Below are 16,225 nucleotides of genomic sequence, written 5' to 3'. Positions count from 1 at the left end.
TAAGCTGTCTAATATTCACTCTAATTCTAATTTTGTTTTGGTCACCACAAACTCTCGAGGGAAATATCTGTCTCTTTAGCTGCTACATGCTCCTCTTTGTTCACCAGCTGCACTACTTTTAGTCGTACAATGTATTCATGAGGGGCTTTCCTCTGAAAATCACTTGCACATGCACATTTAATTTACGGTTAAATCAAATTACTGGTTAGTGAAGCTCTAATCTGATCTAATCAATATGTATTTATTCAAAATATTATGTAGTTCATTTACCCTGAATATTGGATTGATAAATATTGTACACAAAGCGACAATATTAAAACATGTTTGTCAAAATCAACATTTTGATACGGCTGTGTTCATATTGCTAAATTAATTTATTTAAAACATAATATTTTAGAATTTTAGCTTTTATTTGATCGTTTAAAAATTAAGAGACAGACAGGAAACATGGGGATAGAGAGAAGGTCCCCAGTCAGACCCCAACTCGAGGGCGTTCGTGATCAAGTTACAATGAGGGTAACATTGAGTTCCATGCATATTTATTTTTAACTATGAACAAACGTGCTGTGGTGTTAGGCAAGATGATATCTGTCTATTGGCCGGTCAGTCTACTTAATAGCCCACAGTGAAATTTCTTAACAACAGTTTGATTGTTGGTGGCTTTCTTACAGAGTGGCAAGTCAGTTAGTTTTGTTTTCCAATAAAGACTACCTATTTTAAGGTAACAGCACTTTCATTTAGCCTCAGCGGAATATTTTTGTAATTCCTTCCAGTTGCACCTTGTGATCCGAATGGCAGGAGTGTGAGTAATTGTAAATGCATGTCACAATGAGCATGACAAAATGTGAGTAAAGCAAAGACAAAGAACAAGCAACGATAAGGTATAGGACAAATTGGGTCACAAGCGTTGGTTCCCTCGTAAGCTACTGCAAAGCAGCGTGAACGATGATACATAGCATATGTAGGAAGACATTAACATTTATTCCTTTCATTAAAGGCGTGAACATACCACAAAGGGTGACTCCTCTTAACCATAACAAGGACTCCCTGTTACTTGTGAAATAGATGAATCACAACACTCGCGATTATTCAAACAGCTTTCTGATTTCGATGAACATGCTTCAGTCCTGAGTTTATGCAACAAACAATGTTGTCTCTTTTTATTTTGCCATTGCAATTATAGAAAGTTTTCTTTCATTGGACTTTATTATTAATTAATAGAGATTAAAGTCCTGGACATCTATTCACGTCTTCGTCCTTACTTCAGCAACAGCTAAGAGTTGGCTGATAAGTAGGAGAGAGAACGGAACATCCGATTGTTCATATTTGAGCCACAGAAACTAATTAGCAACCACTCAGAAGATAAGAACTTGTACAAACTAATGTGGTTTCATCTCTTGGGAGCAAACAGCTTCCTCAGCACAACATTTGATGTTATTCCTCTATGACAGGACAGGCAGGTGCACCAGAGTACAGAGAGTATTTCTGCATATTAGGATTGGACCATTACAGGTCTTGTTGTTTTGATTTGCTTATGTTATTATTTTAAACACTATTGGAAAAAAAGGTCAAGCATCAAGCATTTCCAATAGATTTAATCATATTGGGGTGAAAAGAACAGAACTTTAAATCTGGGAAGACAACATTTCCATTAATAACTTTAGTTATGATATTTATTATTTTATATTATATATTATAAATAACTTCATTTATTTTCTATAGGTGAAGTATAAAGTTTAAAAAAATCTTCCATCATGGAGTAGCATGACTACAGTATACTCAATATGGAAAGTCAAAGTCAAACTGATCTGTAGATACAAAATGCAAATCATATTTAAAATCTATATTTAAAAAAAGGACCCAGACATTTTTCAGAAACTTCACCACAGTAAGATCAGTAAGCGACATTTCTGACCACACCAGAGACATTAGAGTCAGCTTACTGATGTACGAGCAGCTGCTTAGGTTATACGAAGCAGCTGTGTCCCACAGGTGTAGACCTACATACCACTGCATATGTGTTTGAAAGAATTCGAAAGAAGGAAGAGAGAGCGAGAAGTGGAGGCTGAATGAAGCTGCTTAAGGAAAGGTCTTAAACCACTTCCACACACACCCACTCACCAACAAACAGTAAATCAAGCAAGAAAAAGCCTCGCCACATACAAACTAAAGCCTTGGTCATGATGCTGATCTGAAGTCTGTCTGAAACACAGCAGGCTTTCACAAGCATGAGAAAGAAGTGGAACTGGTCCTGTGATACCTGTTGTCTTTCAAATGGTCACCACGGCCGCATTTAAAGCAGATAATGTGTGGCCTACTTCCAGTAGGGGTCCTTAAGCAAGACCTCCTAACGCGTACCCTGCCTGCCTTTGTACCTTGTACCTCTGTACACTGTAAGTCGCATTGGATAAAATGACTAAATGTAAATGTATTAGTTTGTCATTACTGGAAGCACAAGGGACCTTTTTTCTTTCTGGTGTGTATGAATCACATTATGCACTAACTAACTTACGGCCCACAGTAGCATTTTCCCGTACTGTAAGTGAATGTTTCATGTGCGCTCAGTATCAAACTTCTGCAACTCAACTGGCTATTTGCTAAAATGTTTTAACAGACATTGATTGTCTAAGCTATTTCCCTATGTCCGTATGGTAAACATGTAATAGGGCTATAATAGGTTTTCTAGCTTTTCTAGCCTCCACAAAACTATAAATAAGGGTTTAAGGATAAGAAACGGATTAAAACTGTGTTGTATTTTTGCAATGCTTGTAATGCTGCTACTGTACATTAGAGTTTAGAGTTAGAGTTTCTGTCCTGCTCTTTTTTCTTTGAGGAAGTCTGCACTTCAGCAACCACAGACAAGCTTATGTAACATACAGACCAACTATTTCTGCACAGCAATGCTTAAAGAATGTGCAAAATGTTTTTTAATTTCACATTGATCTAGTAAAGAGCTGACTTTATACTTCAGCATAATATTCCGCATAAATATACTGTTTTGATTCTCCATTTTCTTGTTTTATTCAGCCATTATCATTGTGAAGTGCATATGTGGCATAAGACACAGGAGAATTTCAACAGAAAATTAAGAAACAGTAGTTAGTGGGGTGGGACTTTGTGAGGGGTCATTAGGGACTCTCTTTATGCAGCTGTGACATTTAATAAATGTGATTCACCAAATTACAAAACTGCATTTACAACATGTTTCTCAGAAAAATAATTACCATTATCTAGGAAGTCACAGAGAAAACTTGCATCAATATTTCTGTGCTAACTCTTCCAGTCATAGGTTATAACTCCAAGTTTAGAAAGAAAAGAATGACATATAGACAGCATAGTAAGACAAACGAGTTTAAATTGTTTAAAGAACAGGTGAACCAGAGTGAATTTGTGGCTGTAAAGCAAACACTGTATTTCATGGTAAGACTGTTGCATGTGGCATCATCAGCGTCTCAATCTACAGAGACTGTGCTGCATCAAGTCATGTGCAGCCGTTTCCCTCCTCATGATTTTGCTTTGTAAACGGCACAGAATGGTGAAGTAAAACAATTCTCCAAAAGAAACCAGAAATTCTACACCAGTATGGCAGAAGAAGAAGAAGAAGTAGAAATTCAGAGTGTAGAAACAATGGCTTCCTCAATGTATGGCTTCCTCCTCACCTTTGCAATTTGTTAACTTCAATGGTTTTCAAGTAATCCTGAGTCCATGTGGCTACATTCATCACAGTAGCGTGATGGTTTCTCATGCAATGCGGCCAGAGGGCCCGAGGATCACACAGCCATATTCTTTTTCAACTCATTGACAATTCAGTTCTCAATTCTGACAATGGCCTGACTGAAGTTTTTCAGACTACTTTTAGCTTCCTGTAGATTAATTTTAGTTCCTATATGCATAGGAATATAAACTCTGTTTATGAAGAGACAGTAACTAAATCAAAAGCAGGTTACAACTTTGCAACTGTTCTTGAATGACATTAAAATAACCACAAGAGAAAAAAAAAACCCTGAAAATTATGCATTTGGATTCCCCCTGACAACCTCTATTTCTTTCAGCTTTAGCTGCCTCTCAGGGTTTCCATAGCTGTGGGTTGTTGTTTCATAAGGCAAACCCTAAGATGAGTCAAACATGTCGATTAGAGGCTAGTGGGGACTCCAGGAGAAGCCTATGTAAACACAGCAAGGAGCTTTTTGGGAGTAAACTAATTTCAGTTTGAATCATGAAAGAAATCCAACTTAATCTAAGCAGCCTGGCCTGATGTTTGTTGATCAAAGAAGAGAGATCTGCTAAGTCTAGTGGGAAGGGAGCGCTGCTTTGCTAAATTCTCAAAGGCCAGCTGCTCACCCCTCCCCGAGTCTTCGTGAGTACAACATATGTATGTACTGTACGCACGCTTTCAACCCTCGACACTGTTCACTTTAATGCTGCTGAGCACAACCCGATTTACCCTTGTTTGTTTCAAAAATACATCTGCCCATTTACATCATGTCAGAATAAAACCATTCAGAAATTCCACCAGGGAAATAAGTAACAAGTGCCTTCTGCATGTTTTAAATGAACCATTAAAGCAAGTGAAGCTTGTTTACAAGCCTTGGTCGCTGTTCTTCTAGTCTTTTCATGAAGAGAAATATATTTCTCTATGTACAAATGGTTTTCTTGAGGTTTTAGTTTCCTGCTTTTCAAACAGAAATGTTCATGTCATGTGACTCTTTGTCTTGTAACTGAATGACTGTTGCTCTAAATGCTTACCAGACTCCTTTATGATTAATTTTAGTTCCTACCTATAGGAATACAATAAACGCAATGCATATCAGTACAGCTGCATTAATTAATGGATAAACTCATGACTGAAAGTGTTTTTTTTTTTTTTTTACACAAATTTGAATAGTATAATCAGTATTTTTTTTTACAATTTTCTAACATTTAATAATTGATCAATTAATCAAGCCACTGTTATAAGACCAGTATCTACCCCATGTTATTGTTGAGTTTACTTCTCACTGTGTCCCTATGATCCCTATGACAGGCCAAACAAACAAACAAAAACTGTTTAAGCCCCTCCACCTCTGAGTATGCAGTGCTATGTGGGTTGAGAGCTGCCTGAATAAGAGGTCTTGATGAAGACTCTCTCTATCACTAAAGTAGGCTATGAAAGCTGCACTGGTTAACCTTACTTTAAAAAACTACAAAGTACGGACTTTGTTTCTCTTACAGCTGCTGTCAAACTCATTTTGTCAAATACTACAGTGCATGCACTGATTACAATCATTTTCTGGCTTTCTTCTGCTTCATCGTGAGTCATTAATTTGTAAATATGTATTCGTTGACATTTCTGTCACCTGATTAACGCATACAGAGTCGATCTATCACCTTGAAGGCATTTATTGTGAAAAAAAAACAAAAACACTCGTTCTCGCCCACAGAGATGTGAAAGCAAGTTTTCCAACCATAAACAGATCCTCTGTTAACAGCTCAACTCACAGAGAGACAGGAAGAGGAACAGACAAGGCAGTGAGCAATACACCCACGCAACACAACACTTCTTAGACCTATGTATCATACAGCAATGCACAGAATACGATAAGTAATGATAATATCCAAGATATAGATGTTCGAGATACATAAATATAAATAATAAATTGAACTTCAAGCTGTAAACCTCTTAAGGGGAGGCCTCTCTTTTGCACGAGCAGGTTTAGAGAAAAAGAAATTAAATATACAAGTAAAGAATATAAAATCTACATATACATAAGTCACATAATGCAATACAACAGGTATTAGTGATATAAACATTCCAAAATGTTTTATTCACTTTCTCCAATCAATCAAAAATGCATTTTCTTTTCTATTGAAGTTGCAATTAAATACATTTTCTTTCTCAACACTTTCTCAGTGTTCATTTGTTTAGTGTCTGGTACACTTAATGTCAAAAACACCGTTAGATGCCTGTGTAGGCCAGCGGTCCCTGCAAGACTAAACCAGTTCAGTTGTAGCTTGGTGAACTTAATAAACTGGTAACTATCTTTCACATGCTAATAACAACCACAGCTCATATTGTGCTGTAGCAGCTGTTTTACCTACATTTATATATAAATGGTATAAGCTAGGTCTAAATTGAAACATTAGTTATAAAACACCACCGAGTCGTGTATGATAACTTTTTATTCATACAAAGGCATGGACAGTAGCACTGAGAAGAAAGGACTTACAGGCAAATAGCCTCTTCAGCTGTTATTTAAAGGTGAAAGATTTAAACAGACAGAAATTTTTTTTACTACGTGACAACGTGTTTAAATGAAGTATCAAAGCAGTAAGAAAATAATAATAATAATAGTAATAATAATAATAATAATAATAATAATAATAATAATAAAGTAACCTACAAAAGATACGTGTTGTGATTCAGTAATCCGCATTTCAAATTTAACGATCCCTGTATACTAAATATATTTCTGCCATTTGAAACTAACCCATTTGTTGAAAAATCAACTGTAAAATCAGTCAGTTATGGCACCTCAGCCTCTATGGCGGCTGAGGTGACACATCCACCAATGGAAAGAAGCGTGTCAGGCGGCATCTAGGTGAATATATCTATGCATAGTAACTATGTAAATGATCTGTAAAATATACAGTAGATAGCAGGTGTATAATCTGAATACAAATTACTGGGGAAAACAGTTCAACAATTAGGTGAAGCATAATGCTCATCTGTGCGTTAGTACAACTTGCTAAGCTTGCTAGCCTCTATGGTATATAAAATCCATCCTCTTATTCATTGTTAGTATTGCATTGTAAAGATTGTGTGCAACAAAGAGTTTTACAACAGTAATGTACTTTAATATCTATTCAAGTGAAGTTTGCATATAGTAGCAGTATAGTATCAGTAAAACGCATCTCTAAACTTACTGCTAGTGTTCTTGTCACTTGCATATGACAAGATCATTTCAGCATGAAATATTTTCTGACTGCAAGTAACAATGAATATTAAATCAACCATTTAAAAAATTAAGTAAATGTATTAAACAGTTGATGGTATTTGATGCTGCTGCAAAGCTTCTTACTTTTAATAGGTAGATGTTTAGATTTATTGCATATAACTTCTAAATTGTGTGTGAAGACAGCAATTGAGCTCTTGTAATTTGGCCTTTGCACCTTCTGACATTTTAAAAGCTTAAATGATTAATCTATTGCTGTATGGAGTGATATTTCAATCAATTATTCAAAAATACAAAAGACCTTTGCATGTAGTATGAAATGGGGCTCTGTTGCCTCATGGAATAACACGACTCATTGTTGAGAAAATAAACCCCCTCCTATGAACACAAGAAAACCTGGGGTTACCTTTACGTACATTTTCACCCACATTTGTATTTTCCATACTGCTTAGTTGTAAGCCCCAAGATGATTCAAATTCATCTTGAGTAATAAACTGCGACTGACATTTAGTGTTTACTCTGTGAATCATATAAAAAAAGTAAAAAAAAAAAAAAAGATAATACTGTGGTACTGTGTTTTGTGGATCCTTAGTGCAAATGCATATCTACCATAATCTACTATATCGGTTTTGTACTGTTTATAAGGTACAAAATACAAACAAAGGCAAACAGGCAAACTGTCAAAGGCAAACCAATTTCATACAAAGTCTGTTACCATGTGTTGGGGAGTCCTACTGTATATGTGAGAAATGAGTTATGACATTACATTGTGAAACACCTTGCTATATGAAGGTTAGTGGTCTGATGCAATAACCTTCAAATATCACAGATCAACATAGTTAATGTACTAGATTGATAGTTTGTTTTTTCACTAGGAAAAGCAGCAGACAGAGAGATAGCTGTTTAGTTTGAATCTAAAAAGGTGTAGCCAGTAGCCAGTTGCCAGAACCAGTTGCCTTGACAGTGATGATGGCAGCTAATTTGGGGCACTTTGAGCCCCACCCTGCATTGTCTGACAATTGCTCAACCTTAATTTATTTCACCTGCTCCCACTGACTAATGTAGCACATGTGCATACAGGCACTGACGTTACCAACTGTTCTGACACACACCCCACAAACTCAATGTGCAGCTTTTGGACTTGTATTTGAAATAACCAGCTTGGTCAGCTGACACATGTCATGCAGTATAACTTCTCAGTACATTGTTACTGAGAAATGTAACATACCACACAACATACTACACTTTCTGCTACAAGCCTTTAACTCAAACTCTATGCATTGCAGCATTTGATCTATTTAACACATACACATGACTGTGTTTCACTGTGATAACTCAACTTTCTTAGTCACAAGCTGTTTATCAGCTGTCCAGAATTTAAATACACCACAAATGAGCCCACCCATGTAAAAGAAACACACGCACACAAACCACCCACTCGCGGGGAGCCTCTTTCAGCTGAGCAGTTCTGTCGCTGTGGGAAATCCCATAGCTCTGTGTCCTCTGACTGCCTGCATCCTCACACTTCCTGTTTACAAATGTGACAACACACACATTTGCAAAGAGGCACATATGCTAACAACCACACACACACACACACACACACACACACACACACACACACACACACACACACACACACACAAACACAGGCACACACATTTATGACTTCTAAACATTTATATTTCAAGATTACTTTTTGATTTTCAGCCTGAACCTCTGGGGAATTTGTACTTTTCCCTTTAAGCTACTGCTTTAAAAATGACTGCATGGTCATAGGTGTGTTTTAATCAACAAAAAACATCAACAGTGAGCTAATACATGAACAGGTTACAGCAAAATCAGTTCACTAAAACGCAAATCTATTATTATCAATAAAACCTAACCTCAACCCCCAAAAATGTGCTAAAGTGATAAAGACAGGTGTGTTGACAGTTTAGTGCTAATTCTATGAAAATACTAATTTGTACTGAGCTTGGCCTTCCTGTCCTGTAGTTGATATGTAAAAGCTACTTAGCTTAAATGATGTTCTTTATCATCAATGCATATTACAAAGTTACATAGTATGTTAGGTAAAATAAAACTCTACTCTAAAATAAACTGAGTTATAATTTGTTTCTAAGTTAGTACTTGTGCTTTTATTGGCAGAAGTGTGTGTTTGTTCTGTGAGACTTTGTTTCTATACTGAGCCAGCATTGTGCTGTGTGTGGCGGATGGGGATACAAACTTCCGTCCTCACAATAACAGAACTGATAATCTTTTTCCTGTGTTACTGTACATTGTTCCAGGGAGTCTTCGGCTAGACAAAAGCACATGCACACACACACACACACACACACACACACACACACACTATACTACCCTTCAGCTCAAACCAGTTACTAAAGATCAGCACAAATCCCCAAAATGATATTTCTGGATTTGAACTGCCGACAGCTTAAATTTAGTGCTAACTTGTGACTATTTTAAATATGCAGTGTCTGCCCAGAATTTTTTCCTATGCCTCCGTGGTAGCATTTATTAAAATTGCATGAAAACACACGGAAATAGCAGGCGCACAAAAACCAAAAAGCATTATGAACAAATAAAATCATTCATGCACTCAAATGACTGTGCACATGACTGATTGTGCAGGGATGTAGATAGTTTACATTAAACATATTGGGACACTTATAGTCATAAACCATGCAATACAAACAAGATCACTTATACACATGTAAAAAGTAACGCACCAATATTTCATATTTGCGCAACAAGTGTACTATATTGTAAAAGTTATAAACAGATAAAAACGCAACTTCATTATTACCTCACTTGTAACTTCCCCATAAAAGTTTTCTTTAAATTTCATAATATACATTTTTTATGTCACTTATTTTATACGTGGTATTGTCACTCACCACAGCCTCAACTTTCAGCATGTCCTAATTCTCTTTTAAGCACACACGCTCAACAACGTTTCTATCAAATATAGCTGCATTAGTAATATGTTCAAAGAATACTGAATGTACACTATAAAAAATATTAGAAAGCCTGAAGTTACTTTTTCTACATCTGAAAGTTTAACTTAATTTTATTTTCAACATCAACTTAATTTAATGGACTTACATGGGCTATGCTCACTCCCCTTATTTATTCTTGCTTTTCCCTAAATGCTAAGCAGAATAAAATTATATCTCCTTAACAAAAATAAAGTTGTTCAAAAAAAAGAGTGTGAAGATGTGTTATGATTTGTTTTCAAAATGGAGTACCCGAAGGCAATTAAAAAATGTAGTACTTCCACTTGAGTGACAAATTTAAGATGGTACATTTACTTGTGGTGGAGCATCTTTTAAGCCAAAACTACAGAAACACAAGTCATTTCACAGCGGAGCTACAGCTCGACACTGTGCAAGCTTTCGAAATCAAAAGGACACCTGTGAGAGGGTTATGAAGTCAAAAACACGAAGAGACTCATACTTTCACATGACAATTGAGTTTCTCAACTCCTGCGACCGCTGCATATTTTACTTAGCTTGTACATACCACCACTATTTGTGGCTACTTAGTAAATCAGGTTGGGAATGTCGTCTGGTGCTCAGCATTAAAGTGATGAACCAATGTTACAGTAACATCATTAATCTAGCCGGTCTGCACAGCTATTGTATCTCTGCACCGTCAACCTAGATGTCCTCACAGAAAGACAACGAATCTTTGAAAATAAGTTTCTGTTTGATTGAGAAATCTTGCACAGTGTCAAGCTCGAGCTCTGCTTAGAAAAAACTTGTGTTTCTGGACCAGCTTTGCCTCCAGGAAATGTTTGTAAAGCTAAAATGGTAATCTGCTCAGTAATAAGAAGAGATTCAGCCTGTTTACTATTCATAGTGGAAATCAACTCAGGATTCAAAGCCTTTGGTCAATGTCTTCAGGGAAACAATCGTCATCTTTCTCCACAACTCATTTAGCTGTTGTTTGTCCTCCTAACTCATTAATCCTAATTGGTCCTTGCTGGACAAAAACTACATACAACACGCTCCAGCCGCTCGAACCCACAGAGAGAGAGACTGTTCGGTGTTCAGACAACTTATTCACTGTCTGATCCAACTCCAATTACGCACACATATCCATACACAGAAAAAGTAGTTCACACACACAAACACAGACACACACACACACAGAAGATCTCATGCTGGTAAAAGCTTGGCATTGACCTATCACTCACTTTTTTTTCACAGGCCCTCCTCTACTCTCAATGTGTACATCCATTTCTGTCCAGAGGCATATTCTATATATCACAACTAGAATGCAGTTCAAGGCAAGCAAAATATCTAAGCCGAGGAGAAGAACTTTAAAGTAAAGTGCTCTAAGGAGAACTTTTTTCGTTTCATAAAGTGCAAGTTTTTTTTTTTTTATGGCTGTTTTTAGCGGTGGGTAGGTCGTAGGCGAACTGCTGAACTGAAAGGTTTAGCCTAGGATCCTTTGAGGTGAGGTGAGGGGCCCACTAGACGTCGCTTGCTGGCAGCGTCCAGTGGACTGCAGGCATTGTAGACCCGGATAAGGGAGTTCAGGTAGGCAGGGGCTGTTGAGTTGACCACGTAGGCAAGGGTCAGCGTCAGAGTGACCCCACTCACATGAACATGCTTTTTCAGTGTTAATATAAGAAATGATTAATGCAGCTTTAGGCTCCCGGAAGTTTTAGGTTTAACCCACTCATTGGTTAAATGAAAGAAAAAAGTTCACACACACATTAACACCCTTAAGAAAAACAAACTGAACGTATTGTGATTGCATAACAGGACACCACCGCCAGAGCTTGAAAACTTTGCTGCAGCACTCAAAAAATGACAGACAACACTTGAAAGACAATGAGGAAAGACTGAGAAGACAAAAGGTGCAACCAACAGTAGCCTATAATTAAGAAGTATCAAAGGCAGCACACACCTCAAGACAAGCTCGTGCTTGTAAGATAATCTCACATAATGATGAAGACTGCACATGATTTTTCTCACCACCAAGCAGTGAAATGTTAACATTATAATATGCTTATATACACTTTAAATTGCAATTAAAGTAAAGCAAACTTTACTAGTTCAAACTGAAGATCATAAAGTCAGTGGGGGTCAGCGCATTTATATATATATATATATATATATATATATATATATATATATATATATATATATATATATATATATATATATATATATATATATATATATATATATATTCCAACTGAAAACTTGAGCAAGTATACATATCTGACTGTCAATGACAACCACAGTACACACACTATTCATGCACACTGTTGCCTGCTGCTCGCTCAAGGGGGATTTATTGGCTCTGACCTTAATGTGTAAAGTTACTTGAGATGATACTGTTGTTATATGGTGCTATGCAAATTAATTGATTTCATTCGTCTATCTGGAGGTTTCTTGTTGCCATTCTCTGTAGCTCAAAGTATTGTGTACTAAAACTATTTATGAATGCAATGATTCTCGCTCATATCACATACTGTTTGACTGGTTGGTCTCTTTAATGGTCTGTCATCCTCCATTTTGACTGTATTTGTGAGAATTGCTACAGATTTCCAGACACAGGGCTGGAACACACTTTTAATTTGATTTGATTTGAAGACAATTTAAATACAATATGACATAATTAGTTAATTAGGTACATAAATCTTTTGAGAAACAAGAATGACAACATGATAACATATTTTAACATGTTGCAAATCTGACACATTTCCATAATTTAATGTCAATTCATTTATGTTTTGTATAATAAAAAAATGATTAATTTGTGCACTGATGAACTTTCTCTGTGTTAGAATTGCCGCTTTCCCTTTCAAGAACTGGCACCTATCTTTTCATGTAGCAAAAATCAGACATAATTTTATGTTTGAATTAAGGTAACAGTGAGTGTTTTTTGTTTTTTTTTTAACTCAGAATCAGCGTGGGCATCCTGAGTCTCAGGACACAACAGGTGCCTGCTGTCATTCATTTATACTACGATGCTTTGTTTGCTGTATTTGAAGATATAGTAGGCTATACTGTTTGACATTGGAGTATAGCAGGTAGAGAACATATTTTCAGAACACTGTCATCTGAAACTCGTAGTCATACCGAAGAGTACAGCAAGCATTTACTGTCTGGTTAAATGGAAACACTCATTAGCAGCAGCAATATCCACATCTAATCAGGCCTGTAATTAAATGCCTCATCAAATCTATTTTCCTCCACAATCATTTTAGTCATCCAGCTGGATTACTAGAGTGCAGTAAGAGGGAGAATGAGGCAGGAAACTGGTCCAAGATGGAGATGCTTCCTGTCGCATGAAGTGAATATAAGGGCAGACGGCAGGGAGCTGGAGGACACTGGCTGCTGGAGCTGCTCCAGTTGCTGTATTGGCAAAGGTACTAGAGGCACAGATGGTTCTGTCGCCACTGAACACACACACACACACACACACACACACACACACACACACGCACATACATGTACAAGCCCGTGACAACAGATGACACATGAGCACATGCACATGCAAAAAGCAACCTACAAGTACCAAACACTTGAGAACACAGTCTAAAATATTTGAATGAACACACACAGACTCCACAGACTCTCTCTCTCTCTCTCACACACACACACAGTCCACATCAAATTGGGCATGAGATTAAATGCCACATCAAATCTACTTAAGTTCCTGATCCTTTCAACCCTGTAGTGCCCTCCTTTACAAAACCAAAATAAAAACAGCAACTGTGTTCACAGATTAGTTGTGCGTGCTTGATTATGTGTGTGCATGTGTGTGGGGGGAGGGAAAGAGAGAGATGGAGAAGGAGAGGGACAGAGAGAGACGCCCTCTGACAGTGAGAGATGCACCAGGACTCATTCTTCGTTTCTACTATGTAGCTACCTGAACGTAGCAGTGCTGTAACAGAAAACACAGAGCAGCCTGGTTTCATTCTTATTTTGTATTCACAGAGAAGATGCAGTGTTTGCTGCCTGCCCATCAGGGAACTACATGGTTTATGAATTTCAGCTTGTGCAGTAGAACTTAAAAAACTGAGAAAGAGAAAATGAATTTTTAAAATGTGCTGGAGATCACGGAGACTTGATTCCATGAGCAGGTGTAACACGGCTGGGTCTGAATAATGATGGATTGAAAATTGCTTGATGTCTTCAGAGAGAACTGGACTGCAGCTGCACAAAGCTACTGTTTCATGCAGATATTTTCAGAATATAATGAATGATTGTCTGGACAGAGAAACCTTCTATACTTACTGTATACAATAAATAGTAGGATTAGGAGTGAATATCAGATCCAACTGAGTCAAGATTGAGACTATTCTTCATAGTGTTGCTTATGTGTGTTTTTAATTTTAGAGACAACTGAACATTTTAAATGCGTTGAATGACAAGTGATTAGTTGAAATAGGGGTTACAACTAGGAGAAAAAGAGAATTAAACAAGAAAAAAACTACTCACTATCAAAAAAACAAGTCTGAGTCAAAACACCTATGAAATTAGACGTGTCTGAGTCTCACGCACAAGAAACAAATAAGCCAGTCATTACCAGATATCTATCACATTTTTTGGTGTTGCATATAGACACTATATGTTCCCCCTTAGCTCTGGTATAAGACACATAGGGATACCATTTCATAATACCATTTCAGAAAGAACGTATTTTATCATTTACCTTAACCTAACCCTGACGTTTTTGTGCCTAACCTTAACTAGGGCTGGGCGATAAAACAATAAACATATCTATCACGAAATTAATTTTTCTCGATAGAACTTTTAGACATGGTCGATAACTTTGATAGAACCCATTCCATACATGTTGTGACAGACAACAGGTAAAGCCAATGATAATGAGAACAGCACCACGCAAACCAATCATGTGGCTGAAAAAGTTACAGCCAAGTCAGGTTAGGTTGACGTGCACGGCACAGTATCTGCTGTTAGCAGCAAGACTTGTTAATGTTTTGGCCACTGCAGCTGCTGTACAACAAGAATAGGAGCAAGACAAGAGAAAATGGCGACAGAAAATGTTAAGGGAAACTCAAGAGACAATGTTACCGAAGAAAACCTCCACAAAGACACAGCCCAAGGCCCAAAAGACAAAGATAATGTTGAAAAGAAGGATCAGAGAAATTCTGTAGTGTGGAAATATTCTGGCTAATTAAAGTCTGACTGAGAAGCAGAGTGGTGTACACTGTAAGCTGTGTCAAAAGCATGTTTCTACAAAGACAGGTGATACCACTAATCTTTTTTTACCAGCTGAAGCAGTATCATTTAGTGCACGCGCAATACAAGATATTACAGTCCCAGACCAAAGCAAGTGCTGGTGGTTACACAACCAGTGTGATACTAACACAACAGCAACATACAGTAAACAATGGCCTACTTTACTGCAAAAAGCATGCAGTAAGTATGGTCAAGAGCGACAAATTTAAGCAGCTTCACATCTCACTTAGATATAAAAAGGAAACTTTAAGCTTGACAGAAATTGTGATTTGACCTATATCGAGATATATATATCAAAAGTCAAAACATCCATGAGTTTAATCTGAGTCACAACAATCATAGGACCACATGAGTCTGACTCATCTACAAGACAGGTCAGAGTCAGAGTCAGAGACAGCGTCAGAGTCTTGAGTCACAGTTCTGAAAGACAGCACTGAACAACCTCTTATTCCTGGACATGCAGCTAAACCGCAGCTGTCTCCCGCTTACTAATAGCTCCACCCTGGCATCAGCAAATTCAGTACAATTACCTGAAAAACTCATAAAATCTAAGAACTTCGTTTGTTCACATGCTTTGTGTTAGAGAGTGTAGGTTATCCGTGTTGTAAGGCGTTCAAGGACAAATACGAGGAACAGATAAGTAACCTACGGCAGTTCTAAAATTGAGGTCCGAACAGAAAGCTCATACCAGATTAGATGAGTCCCACACACACAAGACAAGTCAGAATCAAAACACCCACAAGCGCAGGACAAGTCAAGGCACAAGGAAGAAAAGACGAGTCAGAGTAAAAGCACATGCAGAAACAAGTCCTGGTCAAAACACAAAGACTGAGACGAAGACCAAAAAAACGTCAAGCCAAAGTTAAGTGATAATATTCCCAGGAGTCTTTTCTAACTCACATTCAGAGTAAATGTAGTAACAATAAATTGATCATGGATTCCAAAGCCAAATGTCCGTATCACCAGGACGCAGCCATTTGGACTGTGCCCTATCCTCTTATCTCACAAGTCTTTTCACAATGTCACTGCATCAACTTTAGGATTCTCGGTATGAGCCTAGTT

At 37.3% G+C, this 16,225-nt stretch overlaps 1 protein-coding gene across 2 annotated transcripts in view; it reads right to left on the bottom strand.

The window, feature by feature from the left end:
• Positions 1 to 16,225, bottom strand: part of ubash3bb (ubiquitin associated and SH3 domain containing Bb) — a 40,582-nt gene that overhangs the window by 16,738 nt on the left and 7,619 nt on the right. The window lies entirely within an intron of this gene.

Source organism: Anabas testudineus, chromosome 13 (assembly GCF_900324465.2).
Source record: "Anabas testudineus chromosome 13, fAnaTes1.2, whole genome shotgun sequence".
NCBI classification, from domain to species: domain Eukaryota; kingdom Metazoa; phylum Chordata; class Actinopteri; order Anabantiformes; family Anabantidae; genus Anabas; species Anabas testudineus.
Note: the sequence above shows the minus strand (reverse complement) of the source record. Positions and strands in the feature narration are given on the sequence as shown.